At 40.1% G+C, this 20,202-nt stretch overlaps 1 pseudogene; it reads left to right on the top strand.

The window, feature by feature from the left end:
* The window catches only part of LOC145766005 (nose resistant to fluoxetine protein 6-like), a 33,448-nt pseudogene extending 24,315 nt beyond the window's left edge, over window positions 1-9,133 (top strand).
* Window positions 9,134-20,202: the final 11,069 nt, after the last annotated feature.

Here is a 20,202-nt window from a genome sequence, read left to right as displayed (position 1 = left end):
CACGCCTTGAGTCATTGGACCTCGGTTTGGGTTTGAAGTCGGTGGAGTCCGTAATTTTCGGAGTAGAGGTACTCGGCTCCGAGCGCCTAAAATTCGCAGGCGAGCTCAGTGTAGACATCGAGGTTGTACATGAACGAGAGTCAGAAGAAGCAGTAATGGAGGTTTGGAGCTCCTCCAGGCGGTCCGCGAGTGAAGAAATGCGGTTCTCCAAGTGGAAGTTAATTTCTGGCTGTTTATTGGTATCTTGCGTGGGAGCAGAATTAGATGGCTCTCCCGCAGCAATGATGTCATCTGCTCGTTCGGCGAGCGTTTGAAGATCGTCAATCTTACAGATGGTTAAAAGTTGTCGCACTCCAGGAGGAAGACGGTCAAGAAAAACTATGCGAAGGAGAGAAAAAAAATTCTCAGGAACACGACCGTTTATAGCAACTAACTGACGTAAACGCTTTAAGAGCTCGGTCGGCTTAAGGCCTCGATCTTTGTTACCATGTAAGAACTCGTGAAGTCTCTCCGTAGAAGACTTCATATTCTCGGCAGTGATCAAAGTTTTAAAATTTTCATACGGTAAATCACAAAGTACACAATTATCCAAAATTTCTGTCATATCAGCCAATTGCTTAGGATCAAATTTTTGTACGATGCAATCGAACTTATCACGTGAGCTCATGTCAGGGTGCTGCATGAACGCAGATTCACACTATAATTGCACATTGCTAACCATAATTGCACATTGCTATGAGTAAACACAGGTAATTTAAGTTTTTTTGATACTGGTACGTTTGCCGACAGGTTTGACATACTGTTTGACATACTGGTACTGTTTGCCGACAGGTACGTTTGCCGACAGTTATACGTTTGCCGACAGATTCACACTATAATTGCACAATGATAACCATAATTGCACATTGCTATGAGTAAACACAGGTAATTTAAGTTTTTTTGATACTGGTACGTTTGCCGACAGGTTCATAATATTTTGTGCAGCAGTGTGAAAAGCCTCTGTGGCGTTATTATTTGCCTTAGTATTAATGCTACGCACTACGAAATACAGTAAGGTAGTTAAAAATGACGTCACAATAGCTAAAAGTGACACTACAATAACAATAAACTCCATGTTGGTTGAATTAGGCCAAGTTAAGTTACATAAAAAATTGTTGCAACGTTCCAAATCCAATCACGTCGGGGTCACCAATGTCGCCTTTCCGCTTATGGATGGGTTGGGGTCACCAGCTTAGCCCTTTGCTAAGCGCCACACGGTCTACGAAGCAACTGTGATGGAAGTCGCTTCGGCGACGCGACCGTGTAGCTGTATAACAATAACTGTGTAGCCTACTTATTACCGTGTTCACTGTTCACTGCGTCCAGTAGTTTATTCCACGTTACTGTACATCCAAAGGTTGAGGGTTGTATCTCCAATATATAATCATTACTTTGATACAAGATCCGAAATAAATCGATTATGCATTTAAACATATATCCAGTGCTTGACTGTAATAAACGACCGTTAAGCAGACGTCCAAAACGAACTAACTTTCTTTTTCAAGTTTCAGAAATAAAAATGGCTTCTTACAAGAGAGGAGCGCATCTCTCATAACGAAGAAACAAACACTGCGCTCTCACTAAATCTAACGTCACATTCCAGAACTGTGGAAAAGAGGACCAATCACGTGCTACTACGAGCTTGTCTCCCCAGTGATGCACAACACACATTATTATTTGGGTTCCATGGAGGGGAGTACCGCGACATGTCCAAGGAATCACTGTAATTAATGACTGTGTTGAAAGGTAGCCTACTGTATATAAAATTAAGCGCATATTCCTTGGGATCTTCTCGCAGTGAAGACCATTACCAAGACATCCTGCAAGTGGCACAAGAATACAGAAAGTGCCAACCATCCCTTCGCAAAAGAAGCACCAACTGCCTCTTTGAGGATTACATGCATGCATCATCAATCATGATAAATAATGTTAATCAACTGGCTTGGAGAAAATCGTACTTGCAGTTTTTGAAAAATGATACTAATTGCAGGATTATAGAGAACTTAAGCCCGTATTCTAAGATCCAACTTGAGTTCAAGCAGATACGGTACGGGCCAAAGTATCCTATCCATGCCCCACTTAATGAGCATTAGCTGTTGCTGTGTTACTATTCATGATTCATGTCCCACTTGTGTTGTCGTCATTGAATTTTTATCCTCCAGGACAGAAAAGCATCATTGAAGCACAGTACATAAGCAATTTTTACAGCACTCGCTTTGGAGTTGCCTGTAATACACTGTTTCCAGTGACTTACATTAGTAGCCTATGACTTTTCATTCATTTTAACCTTTCTTGCCCAAGAAAACAGCAACACAGTGGTTTCCCGAAGACGAAAACAGTAACACACATAGACCCGAAGACGAAGACCCGATACGCTAAGAACAACACACCATGTTGCTGCCTGCTTAATGGAGGTTGTGTGAGCCCCTGCTGTGCTATTACTGATTGTAATGTCCTATTACTTCATAGATGGTTTTTGATAATATTGTGTCATGTGATTACTTTTGGTCTTGTGTCAATCGCCACTTATGTTTGGTTGTTCACATCGTATGTTTGGCTGTTCATGCTAACTGCTTTTCTTATGTTGTGCAAAATAAAAAATAAAATTTTGTGGCTCAGATTGTTATTTTGGCAGCATTTTTGAATTAAAGTGGGGTACCGTATGCCAATAAGTTTGATATCCAACAACCCATGTCTATCTAAAGTGGTTTTTGAGTTATGTAGATGGGAGTAAGCTTGTATGTTTGGCTACTCAATACATTTTGGAGTTTGGCTACTCACATTGTATGTTTGGCTTTTCAATATTCATGCTAACTGCTAACTGAAGCAATAAAACCATCATGTTTGTTGTTAATTTTACTGTCAATTTCATCAGATGAACGTTGCAACTAGTGCTAGATACGATAACTGTCCTGATGAACACCAAAACTTTTCAGTATTCTGCTTTTCTTATGTTGTGCAAAAATGAAAAACGTTTTTTCTCAGATTATTATTTTAGCAGCATTTTTGAATTAAAGTGGGGTATGCCAGTAACTTTGATACCCAACAACCCATGTCTATCTAAAGTGGTTTTTAAGTTATGTCGATTGAAGTAGGCAGAAATTTCGGGGTCGTGGTGGAGGGGGGTAAACGGGAGGCCATGACATTAAAATTTATTGTAAGGTTATTTTTCCTAAAATGCAACAGAATTAACTTAGGGACAGACCAAAATTCAGACAAAGGGAGCAAATGAAACACCCTAACCACCAGTGTTGCGCAACCTACGGTAATAGACGTGTCGGGTGGAAGTTGTTTGTTGCCCATTGTGTGAGGCACCAGGCACGTGCAGCATCCAACATGCACCAGTGAGCCACATGTGTGCGATGTATTTCCACCAGCTCAAACAGGTTGGTTTGGTTTGTGCAAACTAAGGGAATCGCTCAGTCTCAATCCTCTGTAACCGGATGTAATGACAATTAGGTCTTCAGTGACGACTAAAAGCATTTCAACCGTTTATTGATTAGGATCTTCTTCCTTCACATTCGTTAACGCGATTTGGGCGATTTCAACAAAACACAATGATGCGTAAGTCTACGTCATTAATCCGACCTTTCAATTACACCAAGTTAAGACAATTTTGGTAAAGAGGTCACTTTCTTCAACCACAGACATATACAACCAAGCAACCACACGGCATTTAACATAATCCATTAAAATTGAACATAAACTATAAGCTACAAACGTTTTCGGCCATACACACGTTAGCCCTTATCAAGTAACAAAAGTTTTTATCAAGCCCTTATCAAGTAACGTAGTTTATGTTCAATTTTAATGGATTATGTTAAATGCCGTGTGGTTGCTTGGTTGTATATGTCTGTGGTTGCACCAAGTTAAGAGGCGATTGCCCCTTGGGTTCACCACCGGTTTAGGTTGAAGACAGGCAAGTATCCTTACCATGTTTCCCTGCGATTTAAGTGCTGGCTCGCTTTGTCGCATGATCATTATGGCGCTATTGGGGCATGATGGTTGGCACCACACCGTGTATTGTGTTGATAAGTCGGTGAAGATCGCACGTGGTCGGCATTTGAAATTAGCCTAGGAGTGCAGATATGCGTGCTGTTAAGCTGCATTTTGTGTTCAGACAATCTTATGTTCATTGCCGAATATTCCATCAACCATTGGGAGTTTCAAGCCATCGGGAATGCGTTCTTCTCCGTGGACACATTCTTCTTCTTGAGCGGACTGCTGGTGGTGTATCTTGGCCTCCGGACCTTGGAACTACGTCACGGAAGGATGAATGTCCCAATGATGTACCTGCTCCGTTATCTCAGGTGAGAAGCAGCTGCGTTTTGTCGTTTGTCCCACAACTACGTGTTATCTTTCTTCACAGATCTCATGCCCAGTTCGAATAGAAGTTGGTTAATGCATGGACATTTAGTCTAATCACAAATTCTATTATTGTTGGTTATGATTGATTATTATATAATGAAGTAATTGTACAAAACAGCCAAGGCATTCACATGCTATCTCAGACGATTTACATTCTCCAATCGCCTGTCGTTGCGCCACCCCCTCCAATCACTCTAGCCGTTCAACCTATGAACGAGTGCCTCTGATTAGATCAAGCGTCGATGGTTTAAATTTTGGGATGCCCTGTGTTGCAGCATACTTTCAGGCACCTCTCCACCTAGTGGATGGGATGGACTGAATGAGGAACAGTCTGAGCATAATTCTTTGAACGATTTTCGAGTGAATGCTGGGCTGTGACAAAAGAGGTACTGGGAAAAATCAAACGAAATGACAATGCAATGATACGGTAGATCTCATAAGAGAACCAGTACAGCAGCTCAGACACACTACTCGTCAGGCTGGGCTTGCGAAAGATTGAAGATGTCCTTTAATTCAATCGTCTCCGCTGGTTTGGAGTGGACATGTTGCAAGGAGCAGCGGATGGATAAATCAATGCCGAGATGTGCCAGTTGCTAGTACAAAGAAGCCTGGACGTCCAGGAAGACATGGAGTGATCCCATAAATGATGATAGGAAGCGGTGGCAGATGACCTACACTAGCCCCCTAGATCGTGATGAATGGAGACTGAGGATGTGCCTTGCCAGACCCCCGTTCTACCCTGATTCTAGGAAATGAGACGTACGGTAAAACAGGAAGAAGATTTACCTCTTAAGCCAAATGCTCCAGCAGTGAAATTAAAACTGGATTATGTTAAACAAAACTGAACTTTGTTCAGACTTACTCCTACCTACGCCTTCGTGTTGTTTATGATGATCAGTTTATACCCTCATTTGGGAGGTGGACCCTCATGGCCCGCTAGCATAGAAGGATTGAAGGCCCCATGCAGGGAATATTGGTACACTAACCTCCTCTACTTCAGCAACTTGCACCCTGTGGGAGACATACAAGCGGTAAGGTTTGTAGAAGATTATAAACATAGAAACATTTATAAACATCTCCAGTCACCACGGAAACTAAATATGGAGAATTTGCAAGTCGCATCTTTTGGTTGTTAGTAAATAATTTTAAAACATTTTGGATTCTTTACAATTGACTTTTTGAAATAGCTGTAATTTGTGGAATTCAAATGAAAAGTGGAAGAATTGTTTGAATGGTAAAAATATCATAACTTCTACGTTGCAGTGCATGGTTTGGGGCTGGTATCTTTCCAATGACACCCAGTTTTATTTGCTGGCTCCACTCTTCCTCTATCTATTTTATAAGTGAGTGGTGGGAATGCTTGTCACTGAACACTTTGTATATGAAAACAACTTCTTGTCTAGATTTGCATTTTTGCTCCATTCAAATAAATGGATAATTTCGAAATTATTTTCATAAAATTAAAATACATTCGCAACATCTTCAGTGGTAAGCAGAATACTTACCTTTGATGGATATTGGAGATCGATTAGTTATTCATCTCTGTGTTTGAGGCGGTGTTTCGATTATTGGAATAACAGCATCTTGTACCACGTCAACAGGTGGCCATTGTTCGGACTTGGCAGTGCGCTGGCAACCCTCACTTCAAGCATCGCTATAACTGGAATCTTCTCATCAGTCACCCACCAGCAACCGATGGCGTCTGGATTTGGCTTATTCGCCGCGTGAGTAATTGACTTAAGATTTGATCAGTTTGCGTTTTAATAACTGCTTTGATACCACTCGGTTGCAATCGCTCAGACTCAACCACTCAAGACGCAACCATTCAGATACAGTCATTTAGATGTGACCACTTAGACAGGATCATGCAGATGAAAAGAGAAAAATTATTTCCATTTATATGTTGTTGATTTTATATACAGAGCGATGGCTCGTCCTTTCGCTGCTCCAGTGACTAATGACACCGGTGGCAATTTCACTACGCCTTCTCCTCATTCTTTCACTTCCCCTGATTCTTTCACTACCCCAATGAGTAATGTCACTGGTGGCAATTTCACCACGCCTTCCCCTCATCCTTCGCCGGTCCAATACAGCCCCTTCATGCAAGACTTGTATGGAATGCCATGGTGTCGAATTGGGGCGTACATTGTTGGGCTGATGACCGGTTATGTGCTGCACACTTATAAGAAGATCAGGATGCCGAAGGTGAGTTTGTTATTCACCAGAGATGCATAGTTTCTTGCTTGCGAGTAACGATTTCGATGAGCACCTGAGGCACAGTTGTTTTGGGTACAGTACTGTCGTAAATATATTGTAGGCTTGTAAGATAAGTGTGGTCAGAAATCAATCAAGGTGTTCACAAACAACAACATTTCTGTTGATGGTTGTTGTTTGATAATCACTAGATTGTCGCTTTCCTTGGCTGGGTGATGGCAGCTGCCATAAGTTGCTCATTGCTCTACGGGCTCTATCCTTCATTTTCTCAAGGGGAATTGTTGGACAACAATACCGCCGCTTTCTACAACGCCGTGTCTCGTCCGCTGTGGTGTGCAGCAATGGCGTGGGTGACCATCGCTTGCGTGAATGGATATGGAGGTAGGTGGCTTGCTTGTGGTCTGCTGAGAATCAACAACAAAATGTATAAAATATTGTGTCACGGTTTTGATGCAGTTTTAGTCAATTATTCGCTCACTGCGTTCAAGAGTCGGCTGCATAGCTGAGTGGTGAGAGCTCTGGAACGGCAATCGAAAAACCTCCGGTTCGACACCGCTCAAGAGCATGCGGCTGTGTTTCTGGAAGGACACTTAAAGGCATGCAGGACACTTAGATGCTCGCTGAAGGTGGACACGAAGATTGGCTTCCTTGCCTTCCCGTCCACTTAATCTAAATCTTCAACCCCTTGCTGTAAGCATGGATACGACAAACACAAAAACAAGAGTAAATCGGATAACTGCATCAGTATGCCATAATATAGCGGCGGCTCATCCCATTCCCATGTTGATGCCACTATGAAAAACTTCCAGACGAGCACCAGTGGCGAACTGTCATTGAAAGTGCTCGAGGTTTTCTGATGATTTGATTCTGTGCTAACTAGGCATGACACCTTTCGTATGGCATTGTAAGAATATGACGTACAAGGTTAAGGGGAAATAAACAAAAGGTTTGAAATACTCGCAGGTCCAATCAACACCCTCCTCAGTTGGAAAGCTTTCATTCCTCTGAGTCGGTTGACCTACTGCGCTTACCTCGTCCATCCCCTGGTCATATATTGGTTAGCAGCAACTCAGGAAACTTTCATTCACTTTAGTATCACTATAATTCTGGTGTTTTACTTAGGTGAGTTATGTCTGCTGGTTAGAGTCGCATGCTTTTTGAGGCTCTCAAATTGACGATCTTAGTTGAAATGCTGTAGTTTTATGTGAAAGTGATGTTAGTTGGTTTTGTCAACATATTCAGGCTGCGACAGCCGTCAAGGTGTCGACTTATGTTTCCAGTTGGGGAATGGCGATTGTTTTCCATCTTCTATAAGTTGCTTTTACTCAAAGTCTGGTTCTAGCTTCATAAGTTTGTTTGAAAATGGGAAGTTTCTTCATTTTGGAAAGCTCGTTAGAAAGTCGACACTCCTGAATGTAAGTCCACACGTGGCGATACGATTTGTTATCCTAAGCTCGAAGAGAGGAGTAACATTTGCTAAATGTGACATAGGGGAAGTATGGCATGCTGTCAATGTTTAATCAGAGAAAACTAAATGAACTTATTCTATCTTGAAATAAAACAATCATTGCTTTCAAATCTTTCAGTCACTCTGGTCCTGGCCAACATGGTCGCCTACGTGGTTGCGATGCTCGCTGAGTTTCCCATCATTTCCTTGATGAAGATTCTACAAGAGAGCCTCATTAGCAAACCAAGGTCTCAGGTAGAGCGCGCCTTTCTGGTCAATGGAGGACAGGAACAAGATGGCGGACAGACGGACGCCTAAGAGAGCCTTGTGGAATGCCAAGCAATATATTTGATTGAATGTGATTCGCTTTTAACACAAAAACAGGTTTACTGCGCAAGTCTGCTTTGTATCAACAAATAATGTGCAATTGTTTTTACATAAATTACTGCAACTTTCTTGAACTAGATATCGAGTGTATTTAGAGGCTTGTTTTCAATCCTGGTTGTTTTCGATCCTGGTTGTTTTATATTGTACGTTTTGTCATGCGGCTTCAGTTGTATGAAAAGTTCACCTACCAGTGTTTTATCCTTGTTTATTAATATTATTATTATTATTTATTTGCGTCAGACAAAACTGTCCATATTCAAAACAAAACAACGATACAAAACACAAACTGCAAATGCACAAAGGTCAAAGAGAGCCACTTTGGATGTCAGTTTAAGAGTTCACTAAATATCTACTGTTAAAAATTACTGTTTAAAGGCCTTTGTGTCGGTTTTATATTTCTAATGTTATTTTGATAGCCGACTTCTTTTATCCTGTGGTCCTTCACCGCCATCTTTGTAGATCTAATCATATTCAGCATTGCGTCATATTAATATTTGTTATATTCGTATCATATTTGCTGCTGTGTCTGGAAGAGTATAACTCTAATCGGTTTATGTTATTGTAAGCAACTTTCCTGTTTGTGTTATGCTAGTATTCCTTTGTGACTGTTCTGCTGCTGAAGATAGCTGAGTGTTTTCTTTTACGAAGAAGCCTTGTTCAGTAATCAAAGGAGCGTTATAAAATTTCTGCACATTTTCCTAATACTGTAGCCCAGCGACTAGGAATTGATATGATGGGATGGATCTGTAAACGGATCTGTAGGGATGGGTAATTCAGAATCCAGAAGGATTCGGATCCTAAACTATCCGAATCCAAAATGGCAATAAAATCGGGTAATAAGGTTCGGTTTTAAAGATATGCATAAATCTTGTGCAAGCTGTCAGCTTGAGACAGTGAACTGAAAAAATTTTTGGTTTTTCCTTTGCACTAACACCATCTGCACTTTCAAAAACCCTTTGCACGCATTGTGCACGCACGGCGCATGCATCCCTACGTCACTCGCTCGCATGAACAATCAAAGAAACTAAGCGCGCAATTTTTTTCAAGCTTTGTACAACAATTTTTTACTTTTTGTGTTGCTGGAGCCTGGAAGTTAATAGGATTTGGTCTTCTGGAATAGTGAATTATTCTGAATTGCCCATCTTTACCAGTGACCCAAAGTACCCTCAACCATTCTTCCTGCGGCTCTCAACGATAAAGCAAAAAAATATATTTGTGCAAGAACTGCCAAAAAAGGCGAGAATATATCGTTGACACGTAATTTCCGTGCTAGCAAAGAAAATGACTCATAATTCTCCGCACCACCGATACAAAGCAATTAGCTGTGTCACTTCACTGTCACATGTCACGATTTGTGCAGCCATGTACAGCACTGTGTATGTGTGTAATGTGTATGTTTTCATTGTAAACTTGATTTAACGACATACTTTCAGAGCACCAAGTCAACGGATCATTCGCAGTGCTGTATTCGTAAAAAAAAGCACAGGGTATTCTGTCAGATTTCCAAAATGAGAAATAATACATAAACTGCCAAACATTAATCTTTATTTTACCATAACATGAATTATCAACATCAAAATTGGACGAGAGGTGCAAAATTGTTTCTTTTTTTATGAATACATTCCAAACAGCCTGCCGAAAAGAATCTACATCTTTATCCTCTTTACACATTTGGGATCTAGTATCCTTAGCTGATCGGTGGTTTAGAAGCCAGGATCTTTTATATTTTTTAGCGGTGAATTGAGCCACAGGTGGTCCATTGCAATTAATAAGTATTCCATCGAAGAGATAAGTATTCCATCGAAGAGATAAGTATTCCATGGAAGAGATAAGTATTCTATCGAAGAGATAAGTATTCCATCGAAGAGATAAGTATTCCATCGAAGAGAAAAGTATTCCATCGAAGAGATAAGTATTCCATCGAAGAGATAAGTATCCCTTCGAAGAGATAAGTATGCCTTCGAAGAGATAAGTATTCCATCGAAGAGATAAGTATTCCATTGTTAGCAGTTGTTTGTTTACCTCACTGGACATTGGGAGCGAATCAGTTGTTGCTATTCCTTCAGCAATTCTGCCATCGTGTCACGTTTCTTTCGTTGCGTATTTTTTTGCAAAATATAGCGGCCATTATGACGTTTGCAAAAATGTTGAACTCCAACTTCTGTTCCCAAATAATTATTATTACTGTTATTTGCTAAAACGTTAAAGTGCTGCGGATTTGTTTTTGCGTCATTATCTTGAGTTTTAAGTTATTGTTGCAAAAAATCTCGTTGCTTGCTACAGCACAAACAACTTACAACATGTTTTGTGCATTGATGAAGTCATTTTTTTTTTATAATCTGTAAAATCATGTATTTAGCTATTATTCAGCAATTGTATGTATAACATACTTAATAATTGTGTTGAGAATAAATAGTGGTATATGAGTGGTTGATGATGTATGTGTATCGCAAGGCGAATGCACTTACGAGGACCAGCAATGAAAAGAATGCAATTTGAAGTGGAGGTTGGTGTATAACAAGAATTGATGGAAAGTCTTTATAATGGAAGCTTTGACTTGTGATATCAGGAAAGGTTTGTCGTGGCAGATACGGGTGGTTTAGTGTTATAGCTAGTGAGGCTACAGGCCTAAAAACATCGAAGAAGGTTTTTTAAACTTTGGTTTGTCAGAACACTTGCAACATGTCGGCCTTCCGCCGGAGTTCTCCAATTGTGTGAATGTTCAAATATGTCAGTCCTCAACAAGTTGCAATCATTTCAAAATAATTCCCGGCCGCAACTTTCCAAAAGGTACCATTAAAAAATCCCCTTTGAAGTTTGTTTGGTAATTACACAAGAAAAAAGAGCAATAGCAGTGGTGGGAGTCAAACCCACGTCAATGAAATGACTAGCCTATCACCGCCCTAACCCTCTGCGCCAAGTCAGCCGATGGTAAACAGATGACTTAATTTAGCTATGATTTGTTTTCGGCCACGCTGCTGAGTACGAGTTACGACTTACGACCACCACACTCATCAGGGATGCGAAACTACATCTTCTTTTGACCTAGCCTACCAGCTACATTTTTGAATTGACATGATGTCCCCATAAACACTGGCTCGTAAAAACACGAGAAATATACGTGTATTACACGAGTTTCCTCATAATTTTACGTGTCTTTCACGACCAATGTTTATGGGGATAGCCTCATTGGCTTTTCGAAGCAATGAAGTTGATTATACAGCAGTTCAGATTGGTTTTAAATCATTATCCTCGGAATGACAACGCCCTGATAGATTATCCCTGGAAGTTTCACTTTGAACCACTGACGCTGGGTCGGTTTGAAGATTGACAGAGTGAAATTTCTATAGTTGTTGTTTGAAATGTTGTTGTCTGTGAGCTATTCCATCCACTTTATGTCGCTGAATGAAGAGCAGTCCTGACAGGTCGTCAGACCACTCGGCATGCGACAACTCTGCAAGCAGGCTACATTTTCAGCTATTGCCAAGTCAGCAAATAATATTTAGGCTACTTCGACTTGCTCAGTCATTATTTTCTCAGTTTCTTCATTTACCAATTTCAGCCACTTGCTGAAATGCAGTGATGGGCACTAGTTACTTTCAAAGTAACTGAGTTACAGTTACTTCGCTCAAAAAGTAACTAGTTGCAGTTACCGTTTTTTAAAAGTAACTATAGTTACTAGTTACAGTTACTTTTCAAAAAAATGGTTGCATATGAGTAGTGAGTACTGATTTACAACTACCGTACTCTTCTTTGCATGAAGTACAAGTTGAAAAATACATGATAAAGGGCAAAATGATACTTTCTTCGTAGCTGTTGCCTAACTACAAAACAGCGACTACTCTTCTAGCTGTCCACATACAGTAGAATTCGCCTATAACGGCTTCGTTTATAACGTCAATTCGCCTATTACGTCACATTTCGCTCGGTCCCGGCAGAATTCCTATCTTTTATGTACATTGTAGTTCGGCTACAACAGCATCGCCTATAACGTCAATTCGCATGTATAAACAGCACCGTTTATTGGTCCCCAGACGTCTTTTGTTTGTTTATAACGTCACTGAAACCACCACCTTCACCACGAACGGTCAGTCTTTTAATCCAGTTAGCGCTGCTGCTTGCAAAATGTCTTCCCTTTATTTTGCTATACGTCGTTCGCAGCAGGGACTTTAATTAACTTTTTTCCAGCGTGAAAAACTATGTGTAAAAAGCAGCTGCAAAACCGAAAGATCAATGCCCTTTTTGTTAATAAACAATGAACTTCTCTATTAGGCTACTGTATGCAACGAGCTGTATTGCGCAAATTTCCTGTACCTTTCGCTGTAGGTTATTTTTTTTTTTAAATATTTCTTTGTTTACTGTATTTTCTGCGTGACTTTTGTCAGTTTGGTGGTAGGCTACACAGCAAACCTGACTGGATTATACACCTCTTTCTTTAATCAAAAGACAGTTTTGGAATAGTTTGCGGTAGTTCGTCTATAACGTCAATTCGGCTATAACGTCAGTTTTTGCAATCCCCTAGAGGTGCCGTTATAGGCGAATTCTACTGTACTATAATGCTTCTAAGATTCCATAATTTAACCCCAATGCGTCCGCCTACCAAATATAAAACAATAATCGAAACAATTACATGCACAAGACCAGTGCCGGTCTTAGGGTATTTCGGGCCCTGTGCGGAATATGCTTTGCGGGCCCCAATGACAATTATCCAAATTATCTAATTCAGTAGCGTAGCTAGGTAGCCTATTTGGAAAGGAGAGGGGGAGTTTCACGGCCGGCGTGCGAAGGCTGACGGCGTGTGCACCAAAGGCGACCCCCAGCGGCAGAGGGTCTGGGGAGCCTCCCGCAAAAAAATTTGAACAATTACTTTGAATTTGGTGCATTTGGAGAGCATGTTCAACAAAAATCTGGGTATGAATATTACTGTAAAATGGTGCTGTCCGGTGGCATAGCAAAAGGATAAGATCATGTTTTCTTTGGCATTTTTCGGAAATAAAGCTGATCGAGTCTCTATGTTTTCTGCATTTTCTAAATTGCGGGCTCCTAATTTGCTTGCCCTGTGCGATCGCACGGTTTGCACACTCCAAAGACCGGTGTAGCAGTTCAAGAGTTACTGCAGGCCAAAAGTTACAAGGGTTGCCAAATATTTCATTTAAATTTTATTTAATTTTGTTTTGAAAAATAGTTAAATTTTTAACCTCTCAAAAGGTCAGATTAATAATTATAAGTATTTTGTAATGTTAACTGAAAAGCTTGCATTAGTTTGAGAGCAATAAATTCATTACACTTAGTTGAAACAATTTTCGCTTTTTAATCGATTGCGAAAACGCCGGGCACCCCTGGTAACTTTTGGACTGACAGGAATTTCCAGACTGCAACTTCGCAGAAGCAGTCCAAAAGTTACTGCTATTGTAAGTGGGTGTGCTTTTTCGAAATTCGTTTGGGAAAACTTGTGAATGGACTGAAAATTTTTAAACTTTACTTGGTCAGTAGATTAAACCCTCTGCAAGTATGCGAAAGATTAATCCCAAGGATAAATATTCTCACCACAAAATCATTATTCTTGACTTTAAGTTTCGTGCCACGTGTTTTCGATGGGAGTCCAACGAAAATTCATTGGAATTTTAAAGTGTTCAACACTTTTGTAAAAGTTAAAGCCTTCCCCGCGTGTGAGACTGTGATAGCCTACTCACTGAAGGTTGATGGCGTTTTGACTACCGGTTGGCCTACATGTAGCCTAAGTTACTTTATATTTCTTCAAAACAGTAGGCTAGGTGTGAAAAAAAACAGACCAAAAATAGGTTCAGTGCTTCATTCACTAGAAAACTTTGGTTTTAACTTTCATGAAATACATAAAATATAGGCTAGTCAAAGACTATGGTCGTCAACTACAACTCAAGACCTGCGGCTAACAAGTCAGCCTTCAAATGCAAACTTTGCACGATATATTAAGGCCTGTAGCTTATTAAATGCCACCGATTCACGTATAGCGACAATTCAAACTTTGAAATGTTTGGAGCGATGATCAATTAAATTAATTGTTTCAACAGAGCCATATAGCCTACAATGAGTCAATAAAACACTCATAACACTAGGCTACATTGTGAATCGTAGATTGCTAGGTTGCGTTATAGCACAATCAGGATGACAACAAAAGACCATAGGCGGTCATCTAGTCAACCACCACCCCATGCAAATTTATTTGTCAACGCACGTAAGGCACGGACACAACTCCAAGTGGTATAGTACAAATGAATCAGGTTAAGATAATACGAAATGGCTTGTTACAAATTAAAATTTCATTCCAATACAGCAACAATTTCTGATACAAAACTCATCTTTTAACTTTCATCTTTTTTTCGCTTCATTCCCAATTACGTTTCTGTTGTAAACCATGTTGTTAAGATGCAATGGTGGAAAAGTCTTCAAGTTCAACATGTTTCCAATGTTGAAATCATTTATACAAATCTGTTGCAAGCGTCAAAGCTGACAACTTTGTTTTAGTAACTTCTGGACTGGCAGTAACTTTCAGACCGCGTATACGCGGTCCAGAAGTTACTGTAACTTTCAGACCGCAGTAACTCCTGGACCGTTACACCGGCACTGCACAGGACATTCCGTGATAAGCAGTAGGGGTGTCACTATTTTTATACGGGTACGTATCTAAAATGAACGAAGAGGCACAACATCAATTTCTTTTCACAAACATCAGTATTTCAAACTGTTGATTGCCAAGTCCAGCTTGCTTTGGCTTCAAAATGTCCTTTCCAAGGGAGAGCAGTCTTTCAACAGCAGCACTGGAGGGGATAGGGGTATTGTATCGCAAGAACAAACGCCTCATGGCGTCATTGGGGAATGCATCAGACGTAACCGCCTTTGTTGGGTTACGTTCGAGAAATTCATTTAAAATTTTTGCCGCACTCGCTTTCTTTTTTGTGTTTTCAAATAACGGAGCAAAAAAGTCATCTGTTTCATGCCCGTCGACATCAGTGTCACGGTTGCTTGCTGCATCGTCGATGTTGAAATTGCTATGGTTCTGTAATAGGTTAACAATTTTGAGATGTAGAGCCGTCTTAATTTCTTCACCCTTGTAAAGCCAAGAAAGTCGGAATTGTGGGTGAAACGCAGCAGCTAACTGGCAAGTCGCTATCATCAAAGACATGGCCAAATCTGTTTTCCAAAGTTTCCTACAATCGGGTAAGTAATGGCAGGCAGACAGCCATCTTGATGCTGTTTTGAAGTTCTTATAGTCTTTTCCTTGTCATGCCCATATATGCCTTCTCTTCTGATTGCAGAATGTCCAGAGATTGGCATATTGATCGCATAACCAGTGGAGTTTGTTTCAGTCTCAGATACTTTAGACAGAAACTTATCCATTTCGACTTTCGATTACAGTAGGCTACTGAGTAGCCTACTGACTACCTCGTCTACCTGTGCTCAAAGCTATATAACCACAATCTACAAAAAAAATAATCGTTTTACAAAAAAGGAGAACCTGAAATTTCTAAAAACAGACAGCTTAGTGGGGGAACAAATAAAGGATTGTGGCGTCACAAACATCAATCCTTATAGAACACTGCGAAATCCTACCTCGCAGTTTATGCGGCCTCCTTTCTGTCGCTGGTACACCGCAAAATCCTATGTCGCAGTTTACACAGCTCCTTTCTGTACACAATCTCGCTTCTTGTCTCGAATGCCTATAATCTCTTCCAAACAAATAATTTGACCAGTACAAATAAACTGCGATAAACTAAAAAACAAACAACCAATTTTTTTTCGGGAAATTAAGTAACTGTTGAAAAACGCTAAAATAGTAGCTAGTTACTACTGCTTATCGTTACTTTTTTAACTAGTTAGCCTACTGCCCACCTTTGCTGAAATGTTGCTAGCTCAGTTTTAGGCTAGTAGGCTACTTGCTCAATTACCATTTTTCTCAGTTCACAATTTGTAGACGTCAATTTATTGTGTGCTTGTGCGATTATTTTTTCCTGTATCAATCACCTGCTCTAAGTTATGCAACGGAAAGGAAATCTTAATTTGTTTTCGTCATCCTGCACTGGCTACATAAATCCATCATTGTTAAATCTTTCAAAGGATGGCATCTTGCCTGGTGCGAGGCAAATGTCCTGCAAACGTCCAGACTTGTGTGCTTTGTAAATGCAAGCGCAAAATTGTCCATTACGTAATCACGGAAACCCTTTTAACGGAAGAAAGTCGATTTGCATGCAACCGTGTTTATCTGTCTACTATCCTTCATTCCTATTGTAAACTATTTCTCCAATCTTGGAACAACAAGTGCATAAGTCATACTTCTGACGTCACAATTTGTTGTTGCGGTAAACTTCTTTCCTTGTAGACCTGGAGCCGGGTCGATCTATTTAACTGTCTGGGTCAGTAAGGTTTGACAAGTGTTTCTAAACTAAAATTTTGTGTAGATTTCGAAAATAAACCTCTTACTTGCACTGGTCTGATCGTTTTCTCTGCAAAGACCTGTTGTTATACTCTTATCAAGAAAAATGCTTATTTCATTGTGACATGTTAACACGCAGTGAAACTTCACTGATCTTCGAAATTAAATTCTAGCCTAGCTTGAAATATGATATTAGCCTAATGTTGTTTTCTCGTTGGGTTACTAAAAAAGTCATAAACTCCTGAATTAGTCTTTGTGTTACTCTATCTGGAGACATGGCCATGCACTGTCGCTCGACATAGTGCATAGTTCATGGTCGGTGGTTACGAGCGCAGTGATTGAAAATATACTACAACGCTCAGCTCCACTGATGAGACCAGAAAGGTTGAAACGGTTGTGTGGAGATTTAGTATGAAGTTTATGATATGAATATTGAATATTCATTCCCATGTGGTCCGAACGTAACCTCGGCTTTCTTTTCATTTAGTCTCCTTCAGTAGGCCTATGATGTAATAATTGACAATTTTCCACTTGAACCCCTCTTTCATAAAAACCGGCGGTAGGCTATGCTTTGATATAAATATCAAATATCGCAAATAGGAATTCTGCTACACCTGATGGACTACTCAATATTGCAAATTTATTATCCGGACTGGCTTCAATCAGTCAATCAATTGTTTACTTATCAAAAAACAAAACGCAAAAGTGACATAAAACAGTAATATATAGGCTACAGGTACAATACATACAATGTTTAGGTTTTGTTATTGATAGGGAGACAACAAAACAGCTTTTGACAATGATGATGAATTGACTGAAACATTGGATGTTACCGTTGGATTGGATGAAAGCAACTCTCTTCACGACACCCTCGGTATAGCTTATCAAAATGTTTGTGGGGAAAGAACTGGGACAGTGAAAGACAGAAAGCTGTCTGACAACACAGAATGTGGTTCACACACAGCTGAGGATGAAGGTGAATCTGTAACCACATCTGCATGCAACTCTGAAGACACAGATTTTCATTATCAACCACCAGTAAAGAAGGAAAAAGTGACAAGATCATCTGCTGTTAAACAGAGTGGGACGCCATCAACTTGTCTGAAGCGTAGAACTCTAGAGTCTAGAGTAGACGTTCAAGATTGTGATATTCCTCACCTTCCACATCAACATCAACATCAAGTTACATCCATCAAGAAACATCACATCCACATCAAGTTAGCATATTTCAAGTGCTTGGAATACATCCTTTCTGGTTCGGGTAGTGACCACATTCTAGTGAAAAGTGGAGTACCTACTTTAGGCTCACTAAATGGTCTTTTGAAAGGAACATTTTACAATCCAGAAAAGAGACTTCATCCCCTCCTTGCAGTCGCTTTCAGAATAATGCATCTGGAAATGTTCTTCCTTCAAGCTGACACATCCATTGTTTCTGTGATGAAACTTCTTCAGCTACTTCTCAACAACCCGTCATCTGGCCTGATGAACGAAACTGAGAGTCATGAAGCATACATAAACTTTCTCTCAGCCTATGATAAATTCACAAATGATACACTGAATGGCAAACATGGAGCTACAGCTCAGTTTTGGATGCAGTATTGCAAGTTGGTGGAGCTCTACCAAATGTTCACAAGAGCTGTGAGGATTAATTTAAATTTGTTCACTTATTCTCTGACAAGATGATTCCCCTGTTCTTTGCAACTGGTCACCACAACTACGCCAGATGGATCACCATGTGTGTAATGAAGCTGCTGAACATTGAGAACACTCACCCTGGTTTGAAAGATCAGTTGCATCTTTAAGCATCAGACGAAGATCAAAAGCATTCAGTCGATGTTATGTTGATCTTACCTTGGAACAGACTGTAAGTGCAGATGCTGCATCAACACTGACAGGGATAGCATCGATGACACAGAATTTTGGTTCAAGTAAGAGGTGGAATATTCTTAGAGCAACAAGAAGTGCTGTTGTTGGAAGCTTGATGATGAAAGCAGGATTAGCTCAACTTGAAGAACCTGCTCAAGAGATGAACTCATCAAGAGTCAAAAGAGATACATCAGATTTGAAAAAAAAAATCCTCAGTGTTGTGAACACAACTATGAATCCATTTGCAGATCCTGTTGAGAATGATGTTTTGTATTCTATTGGAAGTGGAAAATCTGCATCTGAGGAAGTCACAAGTGAGCTTCTGCAAGTGTAGAGGATTGGCGAGAAGATGTACTCTGAGTTCAAGATAAATTGCTTGATATCCACCTCCAGGGTTGAGTCACCAATCCACAGGAAAGTAGTCAAAAACTCTTATGATGCTGAAAAAGCAAAGGTGGTGATTAAGAAAAGAAAGAAAATAATAGAAGTGAAAGAGACAAGAGACCTGTTTGGGCGACTACTTTTTCTTGCTGTGACAACTCATATCGAGTTACCAATTGTCTTCAAGTATCCCTTAACTTCGGTTCCTTTGTGCCTTGGAGATGTCGATTATTTAATGAGTTCTACTTCAAAGTCTACACTTTTGCACAAATAGGAAGGAAAGGTTGAAAGTAGGCTACAGCACCTAAATCTGTGGATGTCTTAATTATTGATGCCATGTATTTTATCAGATGTTTGAGCAACCTACCTATTAAGTTCAAAGGAGTAGCAACATGTATATTAACAAATGTATGTAGAACATCTGCTAGGGTGGTTCAGTTTTTCAGTGACACATAGGCTACACAGGAACAAGTATTAAGGGGTTAGAGCGAGACATGCGTGTCAGAGGCTTCAGTGATTGTGGTTCAATGGCTGGTTTCAACATCACCGGTAGTGAGCAGACTAGGCCAAGGAACTTCTCTGCAGCCTTGTCGTCCTCTTCGTTTAAAACATCCCTTCTTCGCTTCCTTGCTCCACAGTAGTGTGATGATGAGTACTGTGATGTAGGCTACTGGGCAATAAGAAACTATTCTATGCTGTTGATGACAATTGTTTCGTGTATACTGTTAAGGATGGACACGTGACGAGGAAAGAGTACAAGCCACTTGTGAGTTCCCACATCGAAGCTGATAAAAGGATGATGCAGCATATTGTTACGGACAAACGTTCCCTAAATGAAACGTACGTCACATAAAACCGTTCAGGTCTAATGAATCTTGGCGTCTGACGTAATGGATTATAGCTAGAAATAAGCAAAGATTGCATCACCTTTGTCACATCTGTGAAACATTACATAATCGTTAAATCTTGAATTACGAGATATGGTGTAAGCCAAATTCAACAGGTGCTTGAATAGCTTCATAATGCTTATCATTATTACGTCACAGAAGAAGGTTACGTGCGTTTGGAAGATTGCAATCTATTCTCGTCA

This window comes from Aplidium turbinatum, chromosome 3 (assembly GCF_918807975.1).
Source record: "Aplidium turbinatum chromosome 3, kaAplTurb1.1, whole genome shotgun sequence".
Taxonomy (NCBI): domain Eukaryota; kingdom Metazoa; phylum Chordata; class Ascidiacea; order Aplousobranchia; family Polyclinidae; genus Aplidium; species Aplidium turbinatum.
The sequence above is the reverse complement of the archived record's forward strand: the minus strand, read 5'-3'. Positions and strand labels throughout refer to the sequence as shown.